Source organism: Manis pentadactyla, chromosome 15 (genome assembly GCF_030020395.1).
Source record: "Manis pentadactyla isolate mManPen7 chromosome 15, mManPen7.hap1, whole genome shotgun sequence".
NCBI lineage: Eukaryota > Metazoa > Chordata > Mammalia > Pholidota > Manidae > Manis > Manis pentadactyla.
The window spans coordinates 21735610-21751746 of NC_080033.1; the positions used below are offsets into that span (position 1 = coordinate 21735610).

General features: G+C 44.6%; 1 protein-coding gene and 1 long non-coding RNA gene across 2 annotated transcripts in view; one reads left to right on the forward strand and one right to left on the reverse strand.

Annotated features, from left to right (window-relative positions):
* The window catches only part of LOC118934400 (uncharacterized), a 212594-nt gene that overhangs the window by 110992 nt on the left and 85465 nt on the right, over positions 1 to 16137 (forward strand). The window lies entirely within an intron of this gene.
* On the reverse strand, positions 1957 to 6596 carry LOC130681162 (uncharacterized). The gene is made up of 3 exons (XR_008994209.1): positions 6514 to 6596; positions 2336 to 2646; positions 1957 to 2253 (listed from the first exon to the last, which is right to left on the reverse strand). It is a non-coding gene; the product is annotated as an uncharacterized LOC130681162 (long non-coding RNA).

Here is a 16137-nt window from a genome sequence, read left to right on the forward strand (position 1 = left end):
GGCTCCTGTGGTTCTACCTTTTACAGAAAACTCAAGGGCTGAGTCGGACATGCTCCATGCCATTTCCAACTTGAGGCCTTCACTTGATGAGGCCAGGAGGAAGGGCAAACCAGTGCACATGCTAGAAGTGGGTGTACTTCCTGCTGTCTGCAGCTGCAGGGGTCTCTAGGCAGCCCCACTGCAGAGTGTGAGTCCCCAGGGCTGTGTCCCTTCCCTGGGTAGCTCAGTAAGCCAAACTCAGACCCGGCTCCCTCTCCTCCCCCACTGCTGGTCAGCAGCCCCTGCACCCACTCCTGAAGTCGAGTGGAAACGGGGAGGAGAAACTCTTCTATCTTCTGGTCTCCAGGACAAAAACTTTCTGTCTGTTCCACTCTTGATAGCAACCAGCCCCCGGCCCCCGGCCACAACCCCCAGCAAGTGAGAGTGTAAAGAATGGAAGAAGTAAGCAGGAAGAAGTCTGGACAAGTAAACAGTGGCTGCTGACAGAGAAATGAGAAGGGAGAATTTAGCTATTTAGCTTTTGAGGTGTTTTAGCTTTTCTCCAGGGGCCAGATGTCTAACACCCCAGGACCAGGGGGAATCTCTAGCTCAGCAGAAATAGGCTGTGTCGAGCCAGAGAAGGTAGGCACTGTCTCAGTAGATTGTCAGCCAGGCAGCACAGTTTTCTTTAACATTCAACTTCACACCTTAAATAGGTTGGCACTGCTGGTCATGGCCTTGAGGTGTTCTACAAAGTCGACCACAGAAACCTAGACACACCCAGACCCTTATAAACTCAGGGGCAAGAGGTTTGAACAAACAAACAGGGTGACTTGCCCTCACCCGAGATAATCTTTCTACCCTGTCCCAGGCAGGGGGAAACAGGCACACACTAGCAAAGCCTTGTCCTCTAGGAGACCCCAGTATCGGTGGACAGACCTGGACAGAGGGACAGCTGGGGGACAGAAGCTATAACCAGAGTTATCCGGGTGCTTGCAATGGGCAGAAGTGGAAACAGGGTGGAGGGAGGGAAGCCCAGGGCCTGGCTCCAAAGCTGGCCTGAATGTCACGGTGATGTTTCCTACCCTCTGCCTGCCCCTCCCCTTTCAGGGCATCTCCAGATCCTGTGGGTTCAGGCTCCAGACATCTCCCAGGTGTGTCTCCTCTCTGTGCCCTTCCTTTCCTCGGTGCAGGTCACTTCACTACCCTGTTCAACTCCCTCCCATGTGTTCGCATCCCCCTTAATCCACACTCTTTACCACGGCAAACTTCACCAAGGCGTGTTACGGTGCAGCTATGCCTACTTGTCCAATCACGTCTTTCAATCTTTATCGTTCTTCATCTCACCACACTGGCTTTTCTGCTGGTCCTAGAACAGGCCAGCCTCATTCCTACCTCAGGATCTTTCACTCGCCATTTCCCCCTCCAGGAATACTCACCCTGAGGTCTTCACGTGAGACTCCCTCCCTCACATCACCATTTAAATGTCACCTCCTCAAAGAAGCCTTCCCTGACTACTTGTGTGAACTAGCACCCCCTTATCTCCCCATCATCTTATCCTATTTTAATTTTCTTTATAGCAATTATAATTACTTGAAATCATACCATTTTCTTTTTTCTCTGTTCCTTTAGTTTTGGGTGCCTGGAGGAGAGGGGCTTCAATCATCTTATTCACCAGTAAAACCCAAGCATCTAGCACAGAGGCTGGTATTGAACAGGTGCTCAGTGTTGAATAAATGGATAGACAGAACACCATCTACTCAATCCTGCCTCTCCTCTCCTTACCTGCATGTGCGTGTGCATGCGCGCGCGCGCACACACACACACACACACACACACACACACACACACACACACACAGGGAGGGAAATACTCATCAGGCTCTGCATTTCTTACAGAACCTGCCTGTGACCTGCCCCAAGTTGTACAGGTGTCATTGTGGGAAGCACATCTCTGAAGCTGCCCTCAAAGGTGTTTTTTGGAGGCTAAGGTCTTAAAGGATCGGGTATGCCATGTGGGAATACACTTTAATGGAACAGGGAGGTTTGGGGCCTGGCCTTGGACAAGCTGGATTTAAAGTCAAACACTGTAACAGAAAACCATTTTATTTACGCTACGAGGCCATACTGGGGTCAGGAAGGGCTGGGAATAAAGAAGCCTGTGGGCCTCCGTTGGAGGTGCTGCTCAACTCTTTCCATTTTGTTCCTTCTCTGGGAGCAGCTCTTCTGGGTCTCTTGAGGAAGGCTCATTCAGGGCAGCTCCGGTTCCAGTCTCCTGTGGTGGGCAATGGCAGGGCTGGGTCAGTGCAGGGAGAGGCGTTAGCTATTTTAGGCACTTAAACCCTTGCCCTCCTTACACAAGTGGCATGGCCAGCAAGCTTCTGTGGGGTCAGCCTCTTGCCACGATGTTGCAGCCGCCGAAGTTTGGGCGGGGGGCAGCCTAGCTCTTGGTCTGACGCTGAAGTTGCATGTCTCTTGGGAGCCCGCCTGGGGACTGGCTTCTCTGCTTCCACCTTTTCTGGGGTGGCCACAGGTGCATCCCCATAAGACCGGTAGCCACCAACCAGGCAGTATGTCTCCCCATGCCAGGTCACCTGGGTTTCACCACGCCCTTGGTAGAGGAGGTGACAGTAGCCCGGTGTAGGAGAAGGGGAAGCCGCTGCTGCTCCTGCAAAGAAAACCAGAACCGATCAGGCCCTCCTCCTGTCCACAGTGTCCTACCAGGACCTTCCCTCTGTCGTGTCTGGGAATGGGGAACAGATTTCCTGGTCTCCTGCTGAAGCCATTTGATCTGCTTGGCATCTAAAACCCAGCCTTGGCCCATCACCTCTATGAATCCCCTAGAGAAGCGAAGTTGGCTGCAGAAGCAATTCTGTGGAGCGTGTGGCAGCAGGAGACCAGGAAATCTGTTCCCCATTCCCAGAATAAAACACAACCTGAAAATGATGGCGATCAGGATCCCCCCCATCTCTCCCTTCCACCACAGAGGAAACATTTGTTAAAGTCTGTCACTTCTGAGGCGGCTTTAATGGAAATACCTTTCAAGTTTTGGAAAAAAGAATCTAACAAAAATCAGTTAAGAACTCCTCTCCCCTTGAGCCCCATTTGTATTGCCTTTTTCAACCACGCTGAAGTCTAGCCCTCTGATACTTTCATGTAGATTTGAAAAAGGCCAACTGCCAAAGCAGAGTGACCAGGAGGCTCAGGCCAGAATGTGGGTGCCTAGTCTAGGCTCACATCAGCACCATCTCCTGGGACGTCTTTTCCTCAGCCGTTAGGTCTCAGTGTCCCTTTATCACTCCCCTTGGCTCTTCTGCTCTTCCCGTGAATATGACACCCTTTTCCCCGCTACTCAGCGGCTCAGTCTGGGATGTGTCTGATGGGACCCATGTGGACAGTATGATGAAGATGCCCAGGTTTGAAGGTGAGGTTATCCGACCACCGTGAAAGGATACGTGGGCTCAGCGGCAGCCCAGGTGAAAAACATCATCCACACTGTACAGACATGTTACTAAAAGACTATTTTAGTTCTACTCAGAGGGGGAGGAAATGAGGAACAGCTCTTCCTCAGACTGCTGCGTTTACACAGAAATGCACATGACTTGCTAAATGGCCAATCAGGAAAAGGTCCAGAAGGAAGTATTTGTAGCCCAAAGGTGGGGGGAAGGCTACATTGATAAAGATTAGAAACTTTCTGAACGCTTGCCCAGGGATGACACTTCACTTGCCCTCGGCGGTGAGCAGGAGCACCGGTATGAGTTAACAGCTGGGGAAGTTCTGAGGTGTTGCGGGCAGGCCCGAAAGGAACATGTGGCAGCCAGGTGAGGCTGTGTGACTCTTGTACAGATGTCCCGCCTAGGCCTACCTGCTGCGCAGCCCTCCCAGGGCACAGAGGATAAGCCACACCGAATATGGTTGATCCAGTCAGACATTCTCAGGCAGCCAGACCGCTCTCTGGTCACCAACTGGTAGGAGAGCTTCTCCAAGAACACTGTTTGCGTACTCATGCTGCCATGGCAACAGTGCGGCCTATCAGGTCATCGATATCCAGTGAGGTCACGTACGGAATCTTGGGACTTGAGGGGCAGGCTTCAGGCTCTCTTGTGGAGGAGAGCAGGGTGGAGGCAGAGGGGCACCCTACGTGACCCTCACATCTAGCCCTCCCTGTCCACATGCCCTAGTCAAGTAGCCACTTCCTGTGGAATGTACCTGTGGGCTGGCACGGGAGGGCAAGACACCCACATTCTGAGATTGGCTCGAAAGGCAAGATCAGCCTAAGAGATAGCCAGGGTGTGTGGCACTGACCCTAAGGATGCCACCGTTGGAAAGGCAGAGCTTTGTGTGGGCTAGGGAATCAGGGAAGGCTCCTCGGCAGTGGGCCTGAAGGGCGAGTGGAATTGGGACCTATGGAGAGGAGAGGGAAGGCGCTCGCTCCAGTTGGGAAAAATAAAAGCAAAGACAAGTTCTTCTTAAGCGTGCCCTGCCCCAAATGTTAATCAGAGAAGCTTTGTGATTTTACAAGTAAGAATTAAAAAAACCAAGAGTTGAAGGGGCCTAGATTACACCTTGAATTTAATGACTGACGAAAATAGCCTGCATTTGTAGATTTTTCATGGTGGGCAGGCCCTTAGAAGTCACCTGAGCCAAACTCCTTACCTCACTGGCGGCAAAACTGGGACCCAGAGAAAGGGGAAGCCCCAGTCCCAGGGTCAGAGGGCTGATGTGGGGCAGAGCCGGGCTGGGGCCCGTAGTTCTTCCATCCCAGACCTGGCTTCTGCTTGATTGGACAATGGAGAACTTGTCAGAAGATTCCCTATACTTTTCTGTGGTGCCAGGTTGCCTCTTTTTGCTCGTTGAAAATGAAATAACACAAGTGGTATTTTGTGTATCAGGAGAGCTGACACTGCACATTCCTACCACAAACCCTGAGTCATCCAGGCCAGTGCTAGTACTGAATCACCCAGGTATTTAATTTCTCTTCTGTCACGGGTAATTTATTGTAGTTCTTTGTGTTCTCCAGAAGTCTACGCTCTGAGTGAATAATGATTCGGTGTAGCTCTCTTTCACTTAGTCTCACAGGATTGTAAAGAATTACCCAACAACACATTTCTTTCTGTCCTTTTCCTCCCCTTCCTAGATAGAGGTGCCTGAAACAATAGGAGCTGTTAAGGTGTAATTTGCTTTTTGGTGGTAGTTGTAACTGAAAGCGGACAGATACAGTAAAAAGTGAAATGATACTGTCATCTATCCACGGTTTACATATTCAAAAGAAGAGAAGAGAGCAAGAACCAACCTCAACTTTTGACGCCTCCAGGGAGGCTTTACTCATTAATCATGAAAGTTACCACTGAACACCGTTCCTGTGAGTAACTGGGGGGGAAATCCCAGGACAAAATACCTTTGAAACCGAAATCAGTCAGAGGGAGAAATAAAGTGGGACAAGCCCACTTTACTGCTTTCAAGCAGTCATCCATTTCTGCTCTCCCGTGTCTCTCGTGACCTGGCTGCAGAAGAAGGGACCCCACCCAACCTCTCTGGTCCAGATAGGCCCTCGCTCGCCCTTGCAATTACATATCGATAGGGAGATAGACTACTTCTCTCCACCCTTTGGAAACACCGATTGATATGGAGATGCTCTAAGGCCAGGCAAGAGATTCTGCAAATATTGCAATTTTACCCACAGTCTGTTTTAATCCTATTAAGTCTAATTAATAAGATTTGGAAGGCAAGATTTACCCTTTAAATTAAATGCTGAGTTTCTTTTGAATGATATCATTGTGGAAACTTAGATTTCTAATAAAAACCGTATTTGATAGTAGGGAATATAATATATATTTAAAAATTGTAATTGTCTTCCGGAAGTTCTTACTGAATGATACAGAGTTGTGATTAAATAAGTTGTAATTTAGTATCAGCTGTTTACTAGAAGAATTTTTTGAAACTGAGATTTTTATAATTAAAAGTGACAAAATGTTGCCAAATTGGCATCTTTGGAAAAAAGCTAAAATAGCATTTTACAAAGATATAAGTCAGTAGAGTTTGTAGAATACTCTGTGTATTATCGTGGGGAAAATCGAAGTTCCTATGTCCAGGATCCTCACCTTCACCTCAACTACTTAAGGATGTAACTGGCCCACTGCTAGGCTACTGCTTCCACACCCACAGGCGATAAGCTATTATTGACTGAGTCACCGTACAAAGAGCTCGGCCCAGTGCTCTGGGTGGAGGCAGGGACGGAGGAGGATGACAGACCTGCCAGTATGAGTATGTTGGATGCAGACTTAGTTCTAGTGCTCCACCTATCTCCTACCTGTTTCCGGCCAAACCAGCCGGGTAATAAACCCTTTTACCCCCGAGAATGTTCCATTGTCATTCCTTGGTCTCAACTGAATCCATGGTGAACTTGCCCCAGGGCCGAAACCCATTGGCCAGACAGTTATCAACCCCTTGAGGTTGGTAGGGATTATCATCTTTGTATGGATGAGGAAATTGAGAGGAGAGATTTGGATTTTAACCTCAGGGTAAATCTACTCACCTTCAGCTAGTAAAAGTGAACATTCTAGCTTTGAACCAGGTATGTGGCTTCAAAGTCCAGTCTTCTCCTGTTCAGCCATTCTGTTTAAAAATTAAAAAAAAATTATTTTACTATCGCCTCAAAACTTTTTAAATAGAAAAAGGTATAACATTTTTATTTGTTCATTTTGAAGAAAAACGGTATAAATAGCACCAGTTATTCCTCTGATGTACATAAAATTCCTCCCTTTGGCAGCATCCGAACAGATACAGCAGTGATTTTGTTGGTCACGTAAGTTCTTTCATTGTTATTCACTGTTCAGACACCAGTGCACTCCTGTGTTCGCATTTTCATCTGTCTTTTTTATTAGCCAGACGGATCTGAAACATTTCAACTCGGAGCAATTTAATTGGCAAAAGTTCTGAGACAGGAAATATGAATTAATTATTAGTTACTTTTGTTCTAAAGCATAAAGATCTCCAACTTGGTTCTGCCTCTTTAAATACCGAAATGGCGATTATATATTAATAAGACCCTTATTAAGTAGCCAAATTCTCGATGCTATGTAGCCAAGTTAATATGTGTATAAAAATACATTGTGAAATTGGTGTATATCACGTGCCCTTCAGTTTTGGGCAGTATAGATGTTGGTTTCGCACCCAACAGATTGCCATTGTAGGGTGTGTGGTTTTTGTTTTTGAAGATGAAGGGTCGTTCTCGGTTTTTCTTTTGCAGTCTGCACTGTAATGATGGTCTACTTACCTGACTGGCCTGATTTTAATCATCTGGTGCCTGGTTCTTAGTGCAGTTTCATCTTTGCTTTTTCACAAGCTTGCCATATTGCACACTTGTTTGCTGCATTGAATTTCTTTTAGTGACTGTGAAAAACACGTTAGTATTTTAACGTAGTCTCCAGGTTTCAGGTTATACCTCAAAACACAGAGGAAAAAATCCCTTTCTGAGGAGGTCTTTTAAAAATCATTACGGTAGAATGGGAATATTCATTATTTATACATCATGTATTTTTCCCTAAATGTTGTACAAAAAAGTGACAGTTGAGCTGAGCATGTGTTAATCAAATGTCTGCATTTTCCTGTGTCACTGACAGTTTCATTGTCCGTATAGTCCTGAAATGCAAATACCGTCCGTTCTGTACAAAGCTATTATTAATCTGAATAGTTATTTAAACAGTATTGAAGTCTTTTAACTACTGAGAGGCCAGACATTTAAGATGGTGAATTTACTGTTCCGTTTGAAGGATAGTGCTGTTGTTGAGGGCACGGCGATCTGAGATGCTGGTGTATGTTGCAGCCACACATTCTGTCTAAGGCTAAAATGGCAGAACCTGCCTGCTGCTGTATAACATCTTTTAACTACCATTTATTTTAGCATCATGGCACCTGCAAATTCCTGCTGCTCAGTTAAGGGACCAGCTTCACACGTAACGTAACTGGTGTTACAATCCGTGGCCACAGCACTGCATCCCAATGCAGCAAATGCATTTTCCACGTTAACCAGACATGACAGCTGAAGTGATCATTAACCATGCAAGACGTCGGAAGTCATCAAAAATTCACATCAGAGTAATTGTAGTGGCTCAGGTTGGGGGAAAAAAGTATCAGAGCATTCCTTGCCTACACGTTGTCTCTCCCCCTCTTAAATCTTAACTTGGCGCAGTCCGTTAACAATAAAATACCTTCTCTAACCTAGGAACTGTTACTGCCATCAGTTTGTGCTTTCAAACTGATGGCTGACTTCTCTGAGTTTTCCTAGAGCAGCCGGTGTGATGATGCTGTGCCCTAGGGGCTGCTCGCACCCTTTTTGAAGGGGATCCTGCAATCTTATTGTCTAATTGGACTCTTTAGTGCTTCGCTCATATCCACGTTTGCAGGGTGTTCCCTTTTGCATTTTCTTCTTTCTTTCTCCTCTTTCTCCTCCCTCCCTCCCTGATCCTTCCCACCTCTCCATTCTGGCTGTTTGGAGTGGGAAAACTTGAGCCCTGGTTCCAACAGAGCTCATCCCACATAGAAGGTGTGGAAGATCTGCAGTGACCAGCAGCTTCGACTGGTCTGTAACTCCTTAAATTTGAGAGCTGCACGTAGGATTTCCTGTGTTTTGTAGTGTAATTAAGTTAAGTGCACCTTAATAAATAGAGTGACAGCATGTTGTTGGAGTACCTCTGAAAGACAAGGTCTTGGTTTGTTTAAAAATTTGGTATCAATTCAGAAGCATTTAACTCAGTGATAGAAAAAGTACACAATTCTCCTGAGAATTGTTCAGATTTGTGCCTTGTCATTCTAATATTTTTCTTTAAAAAAAAATGTGCTGTGTGGGGCCGAGAGGTATTTGCTTAAAGATTTAAATAGTTGTTTAGGATTTTTGCAGGCTTCCTCTTTAAGCAGTAAGTCGTGTGGACTTTGGGATTGTTTAAAAAGATGCATGTGAAGTGCAGAATTCTTAATGAGGAGAAATATTAAAACTTTTTTTTTTCTTTGCTGAAACTAGATACTTCTTTGGGATTGTAGGTGATTGTGTGTGTGTGAGAGAGTGTAAGATGCCTTGTCAAGGAATTCAGTCATTTATATTTTGTTCTAGGGAAAAAGTGCTGTTTCAGAGGTATTTGGAATCATCTGACAGGAAATGCTTTGGCGTAAGGCTTTAAATGAAAAGAATGAAATAGTAACACCAGAGATGTGGATTCTTAAGTATTATCAAATGTAGGGAATTTAAACTAAGATGGTTAAATTCATCGTCGAAAGAGTATGATATGATTCCTTTAAGTATATTTCAAATTTTTGATGCAGAGAATGTGAATTGTGTAAGTGAAGCGAAAACTTCCTAAGTCAATAAGCATTGTCTAGAGGGTAGTATGATTACAAAATGTTGCGTGTAACACTTTTAATACTTTGATTAATATCAGAGATAAAATGCTTTCGATTGAGAGTTAAAAAGCACCTTGCTTGTTGTCTTCTCTTAAAAACAGCAACAAAAGACAATGAATGATCTTTGGCTTTTTATCCCAAGGAATGTATTTGTATCATGGGACCTGTAGGGTCTGGACTTCTCTCCTAAGCATGGGTTTGGAAATTGCTCACCTAGTTGAAAGATTTAGCTCCCTTCAGAGGTGTGGGACTTTCGGTACTATTAACAATGGGAAGACTTAAGGAGCTGTCAAGTGGGGAATGGAGGAGAGCTGCTCAGGGAAGGGAAAGGAACTGTGAGAATTCCCTGTCTCTGCATTGGAAGTCTGGATTTATCCATGACTGAGACTCCTTGAAAGCTCTGACCCAGTGCAGCATTGCGAAGAATTGATTTCCGAGATGACACGATAAGCTGTGGTTTGCATTTTGTAAAGATGGAGGAGACCTCTAACACTGACCCTGTGTGGGAGATGACTCAGTTATCCGTGCCTTGATACAGTTGCAGATTATTTTGCTTTGAAGTGGATGGATGCCAGCGCCTTCGTCAGAGCTCCTTAATTGAATGTATGGAAATGTCTCAGCCACCGTTTTTAACAATTAGCTGTATCATGGTTGAGGTGAGCTGGGTTCTGAAGGCAGCTGCAGGGCCATTTCATTTACACTAGGTTCTGTGGCATGAGAACTTTGTTACTATAAAACTCAGTGAATTTGCACACTGTATAGAAGCGTTCTCTGGGAAGGTGGAGAATATTCCCAGAAAGAAAATGGAATCCTTTTGTCTACAGTAAGTATTTCTCATAAAGCGGTGAGAGGTTGAAAATTTGTCTTTGGTTGAATGGGCAAAATAGACTTTAAAAGGAATGCTGCAAATATTAAAGGTGTAACAGAGGTTCGGGATGTATGTTTTTATGAATGTGTTCAAAACCAAGTAAGATACATATATATATATATATATGTATATATATATATATGAGAAATCTAGGTTTTATGAATGATTTTAACACGTGCTTTAATTAATTATGCATTGGTAATTTAAGTTGAGAGGTATAAATTTATCACTAAAGATGGAAATGACACTTGTGAGAAAAAAATCTAAACATGGTCCATTTAAAAGAGTTCTGGTTTCTTTTTACTGTCTTTCACAGTTTGTTTTCCATTCTTGAAGAAAATTGCTGGATTTTAGTTTCGTGTTTTCTTTTTTAAGATTGAAAACACTTCCATTTTAATGATCTATGATAATAGCTGATGAAACTGTGTAAGAAAAAATGTTTTAACAAAACAAGATTTTGTCCTAAAAGGTCAGTAGATTGAGGCTTTCGTTCTCATTAATGGGGATAATTCATAGTGCCGTCTGTTTAATTAATAGTTGTGACTTCAGAGCTACCTGTGGAAAACTCTTGTTCGTCATTGTACGCATAGAAATCTTGATTTGTAAAATTAATTGGATCTGACTCGGTTTATTCCTTTGTTTCTTTATGCGGTTACTAAGAGGGAACAAGTGGATTTTAACTTTGATTTGTATATTTATCTTTCTAAAGGCACTTAATCCTGGAGAATTTATACTAAGAATATTTTACAATAAGCTGTACCATGAAGACTTTGCTCAAAATGCTTAGGTTTGCGGAGTTGAATCTTCCCAGAACTGGATATCTGAGGATCCTTTGAACTTGTTATCACGTTTATAAAGCCAGCTGTTCTTCCAGGTCTTGCTGCACTAGCTGTTGTTCGTCCTATTCACTGAATGCAACTTTCTTTAATCAATAGATGTTTTTGAAACTAGGGGAGAGGAAGATTTTCACACATCAGGCTTTTCGTTGAAATAGGAAGGCTCAGTTGTGCTAAGCCCTGTTTAGAACCCTACAAAGATAGCATAAATCTTGCATAAATCTTATGCTTGCAGTATTGGAGCCTAGATCTCAATATAATTTTATTTTAATCCTGGGAGGGAAATTAAATGTATTAACAGGTCAGCTATATGGTAGCCTGCAAAGGGATTCTCTTCCCTTGATTTTTATAAGGCTTGCACTTTGAAATAAACGAGTTTTATTTAGAAAGAAAGGAGTTTAGCAGCAAATTAGAGCTCCATCTTAACCGTAGCTTTGCTTGCATGACATGTTTGAGTGAATAGCATGAGGGGGGGTCCCAAAGCCTTGGAAATTTTTCAAGTAAAATTTGGTTAAGGATTCTGGTCTTCTTTTCTTTCTCTGGCTTTATGCAGGCTGGTACTAAGTTGTCTGGGGAGATACGAGAGACCCAGTTGCTTTTCATTTTCTGCTTTGACCATGGTCTACTCAAGTTTGGCTACTGGGCGGAGGCTCTCCCTTCCGGTACTTGCAGGGGATGAGCCCCAAATCTCTTCAATGGGAAGCTCTTTAGTCTTCTCATGAAATTTTAGCCTGACTGTTACTATAGAGTTAGGAGCTGGTTCTTTTTGCTACAAAGAAAAAATGTATTCATATGAAACCTTTGAATGCTCTGGCAGTGCCATAATGTAGATAAGCGAGCATGTCGGCCCGCCCGCTAGGAAACCTTCCATGGCCCTGAGATGGCAGTGAGCAAGTAGAAAAATGGCGTCACCAGGAACGCTGTGATAAGAAGTGGACCGCACGGGTCATTTTCCTTCAATCAAGTTTGAAGACTTTAGGAGTAGTGCCTTGCCGATTTACAGTTAATTTTTATTTTGCAGGAAGACAGAAATTTTGAGATTTCCCTGCGGTAAAGACTTGATTAGCACTTTTATCTAAATAGCTTCTGATCGTTGCTTTTAAGAAACTGGTGGCAAAACTGGATAAAAATAAAATTTTGAAAAGATGTTTTACGGAACACTTCTGAAATTCCTTATTTGGTGCTTTCTTCTTCTTTTTTGTTGTTTTCTTTTTTCTTTTGGTATCATTAATCTACCATTAGATGAGGAACATTATGTTTACTAGGCTCCCCCCTTCACCGAGTCTCCCCCACAACCCCCATTACAGTCACTGTCCATCAGCGTAGTAAGGTGCTGTAGAATCACTACTTGTCTTCTCTGTGTTGCACAGCCCTCCCCGTGCCTCCCGCCACATTATACGTGCTAATCATAATGCCCCCTTTCTTTTTCTCCCCTCTTATCCCTCCCTTCCCACCCATGCTCCCCAGTCCCTTTCCCTTTGGTAACTATTAGTCCATTCTTGGGTTCTGTGATTCTGCTGCTGTTTTGGTCCTTCAGTTTCTTTCTTTGTTCTTATACTCCACATATGAGTGAAATCATTTGGTACTTGTCTTTCTCCGCCTGGCTCCATCCATGTTGTTGCAAATGATAGTATTTGTTTTCTTCTTACGGCTGAATAATGTTCCGTTGTGTATATGTACCGCATCTTCTTTATCCATTCATGTACTGATGGACACCTAGGTGCTTCCATTTCTTGTCTATTGTAAATAGTGCTGCGATAAACATGGGGGTGCGTCTTGTCTTTTTCGAACTGGGCTGCTGCATTCTTCGGGTAAATTCCTGGAAGTGCAATTCCTGGGTCAAATGGTATTTCTATTTTGAGCTTTTTGAGGAACCTCCATACTGCTTTCCACAATGTTTGAACTAATTTACATTCCCACCAGCAGTGTAGGAGGGTTCCCCTTTCTCCACAACCTTGCCAACATTTGTTGTTGTTTGTCTTTTGGATGGTGGCCATCCTTACTGGTGTGGCGTGGTATCTCATTGTGGTTTTAGTTTGCATTTCTCTGATGACTAGCGATGTGGAGCATCTTTTCATGTGTCTGTTGGCCATCTGAATTTCTTCTTTGGAGAACTGTCTGTTCAGCTCCTCTGCCCATTTTTTTAATTGAATTATTTGCTTTTAGTTTGTTGAGGTGCGTGAGCTCTTTATATATTTTGGATGTCAACCCTTTATCGGATCTGTCATTTATGAATATATTCTCCCATACCGTAGGATGCCTTTTTGTTCTATTGATGGTGTCCTTTGTTGTACCGAAGCTTTTCAGCTTGATATAGTCCCACTTGTTCATTTTTTCTTCTTCTTTTTAAATGTAGACAACTACTCTTTCCAGATAGATTTTCAGAACACAGGGACAGTATGCTTCTTTTATGGCAAGATGAAACTAGCATTCCTATGACAACAGTGTATCATTTGTCTTTGATTCTGGCTTTTATTCAAGCTCTTTGCAGGCTTTGGCGTTTATATATAAATACTTCATATATAAAATACTTGTCAGCTGCCTTCAGTCACAAAGTTTATTTCTCTTGTGGATCAGGGTATGGCTTATTTGGAAATGAACCATAGTCATAGCGGGTAGTGACAGTGCTAATTTCTTACCTGTTCCCACCTCTCATGGAGTTGGAATTTCTGGTGCTGGTCTTAGAGCTTCTGTCATGCCATTAGCTCGTCGTACAATTAAGTAAAGCAAGGTTTCAAACAACCTTCTCAAGGCCATACAGCTGAAGAGGAGTTGATTTGACCTGAAATCCAGGCCCTGACTCCTAATCTGAGCTGTGCTGTGCCTCTGTCTGTATTTGATTCCATCTCTTTCTCTTTGTGGGCTTGCCGCTGACTGATGGATCTAATGGACTGAACTTTCAGTGAAGTATTGTCATTGCTCTACTCTCCTAAGTCACAGAGATGTTCTTTTTCAGTCTTGCCGGGAATGACTGAGCTATGCTTGGACCTGTGTTGTAGATGACATGAATTTATAAACTTGTCATATATATAGGCACACGTTTAAAAATAAAATATATTCTGCAAGTGGAGTTTGAGGGTCCATTGTGTTGACTAGGTATGACAGGTGAAGGACTCATCTCTTGGGATGGGTATGGGCATTGCACGCGTCTGCCCTGAGCTGGGATGGGGCTGAGCATTCTAGTGTGACCGCCTAGAAGATCAGTCCTTCAGCGCTAGATTTGAGGGGACCCACAGTGCAGGGTTGCCCCTTGTACTGTAGTCTGATGGGCCGGGTGAAAGGGTTTAGCTCCCTGTCAGTTTCGGCAATTTGTATTGAAAAAGTGGTCTTGCTCTCTCCCCTTCTGTTGCTTACATTTGCCGTCCCCGCAAAGCAACATTTCATGTTTCCTGTACCTGTGGTGAGAATGGCGAGCGGAGCATCCTGCAGTATTCATTCCTTCAGCTCTGACAGGGTAAAGTCAGAATGTTTCCAAACTCAATTAAGGTTTTAGAGAGACTGTGAAATCCCAAGTACTGTTAGCGGAGGGGGTATGGCGACAAATTCCATGTGACACAATGGCGAGTTATAAAAGAGAAGTCTCTTGTTTGTTTTAGTGGTCTCCAGACAAATTTTTGAAAAAGTATTTGTGATTAAGAAGACCTGCAGCCAAACGAAATCTCCCTTCTCTGTGACAGCCACGATGACCAGGGCTCCTGCAATCCCATCAGCATAAGCAGTGCTGCATAGCGGGAGGAGCTGGCATTTTCAACTGCGGTGTGAGTGACTGACACCGGGTACCAGCAGGAGAATTAATTGGGCACGTGCTTCCCGAACATTGTCTTGACTCGCAGCGCTCCTTGTGCTCGCTAAGGAGACCTCTGAGGCTTAATCCTGAGCGCTGTAGAAACCAATCTCGCAAAAAGCCGCTTAGCTCCCACCCAACTGGTTCAGACATGTACCCTCTGCTGTCTACCCTCATAGCCCCCAAATTTAGCTTTTCTCCTCTTTCCACAGAGGACAGATGCTAGATCTGACAAAGCAGGGGAAGCTGGCCAGCATACCTCCTACCTTAGTGTGGAATCCTGTCCTTGCATGGGTCCTGTGGAACGGCCTGGCACATGGTTTCTGCAGCTACACCCACCTTATCTTGTGGCTCCTGTGGTTCTACCTTTTACAGAAAACTCAAGGGCTGAGTCGGACATGCTCCATGCCATTTCCAACTTGAGGCCTTCACTTGATGAGGCCAGGAGGAAGGGCAAACCAGTGCACATGCTAGAAGTGGGTGTACTTCCTGCTGTCTGCAGCTGCAGGGGTCTCTAGGCAGCCCCACTGCAGAGTGTGAGTCCCCAGGGCTGTGTCCCTTCCCTGGGTAGCTCAGTAAGCCAAACTCAGACCCGGCTCCCTCTCCTCCCCCACTGCTGGTCAGCAGCCCCTGCACCCACTCCTGAAGTCGAGTGGAAACGGGGAGGAGAAACTCTTCTATCTTCTGGTCTCCAGGACAAAAACTTTCTGTCTGTTCCACTCTTGATAGCAACCAGCCCCTGGCCCCCGGCCACAACCCCCAGCAAGTGAGAGTGTAAAGAATGGAAGAAGTAAGCAGGAAGAAGTCTGGACAAGTAAACAGTGGCTGCTGACAGAGAAATGAGAAGGGAGAATTTAGCTATTTAGCTTTTGAGGTGTTTTAGCTTTTCTCCAGGGGCCAGATGTCTAACACCCCAGGACCAGGGGGAATCTCTAGCTCAGCAGAAATAGGCTGTGTCGAGCCAGAGAAGGTAGGCACTGTCTCAGTAGATTGTCAGCCAGGCAGCACAGTTTTCTTTAACATTCAACTTCACACCTTAAATAGGTTGGCACTGCTGGTCATGGCCTTGAGGTGTTCTACAAAGTCGACCACAGAAACCTAGACACACCCAGACCCTTATAAACTCAGGGGCAAGAGGTTTGAACAAACAAACAAACAGGGTGACTTGCCCTCACCCGAGATAATCTTTCTACCCTGTCCCAGGCAGGGGGAAACAGGCACACACTAGCAAAGCCTTGTCCTCTAGGAGACCCCAGTATCGGTGGACAGACCTGG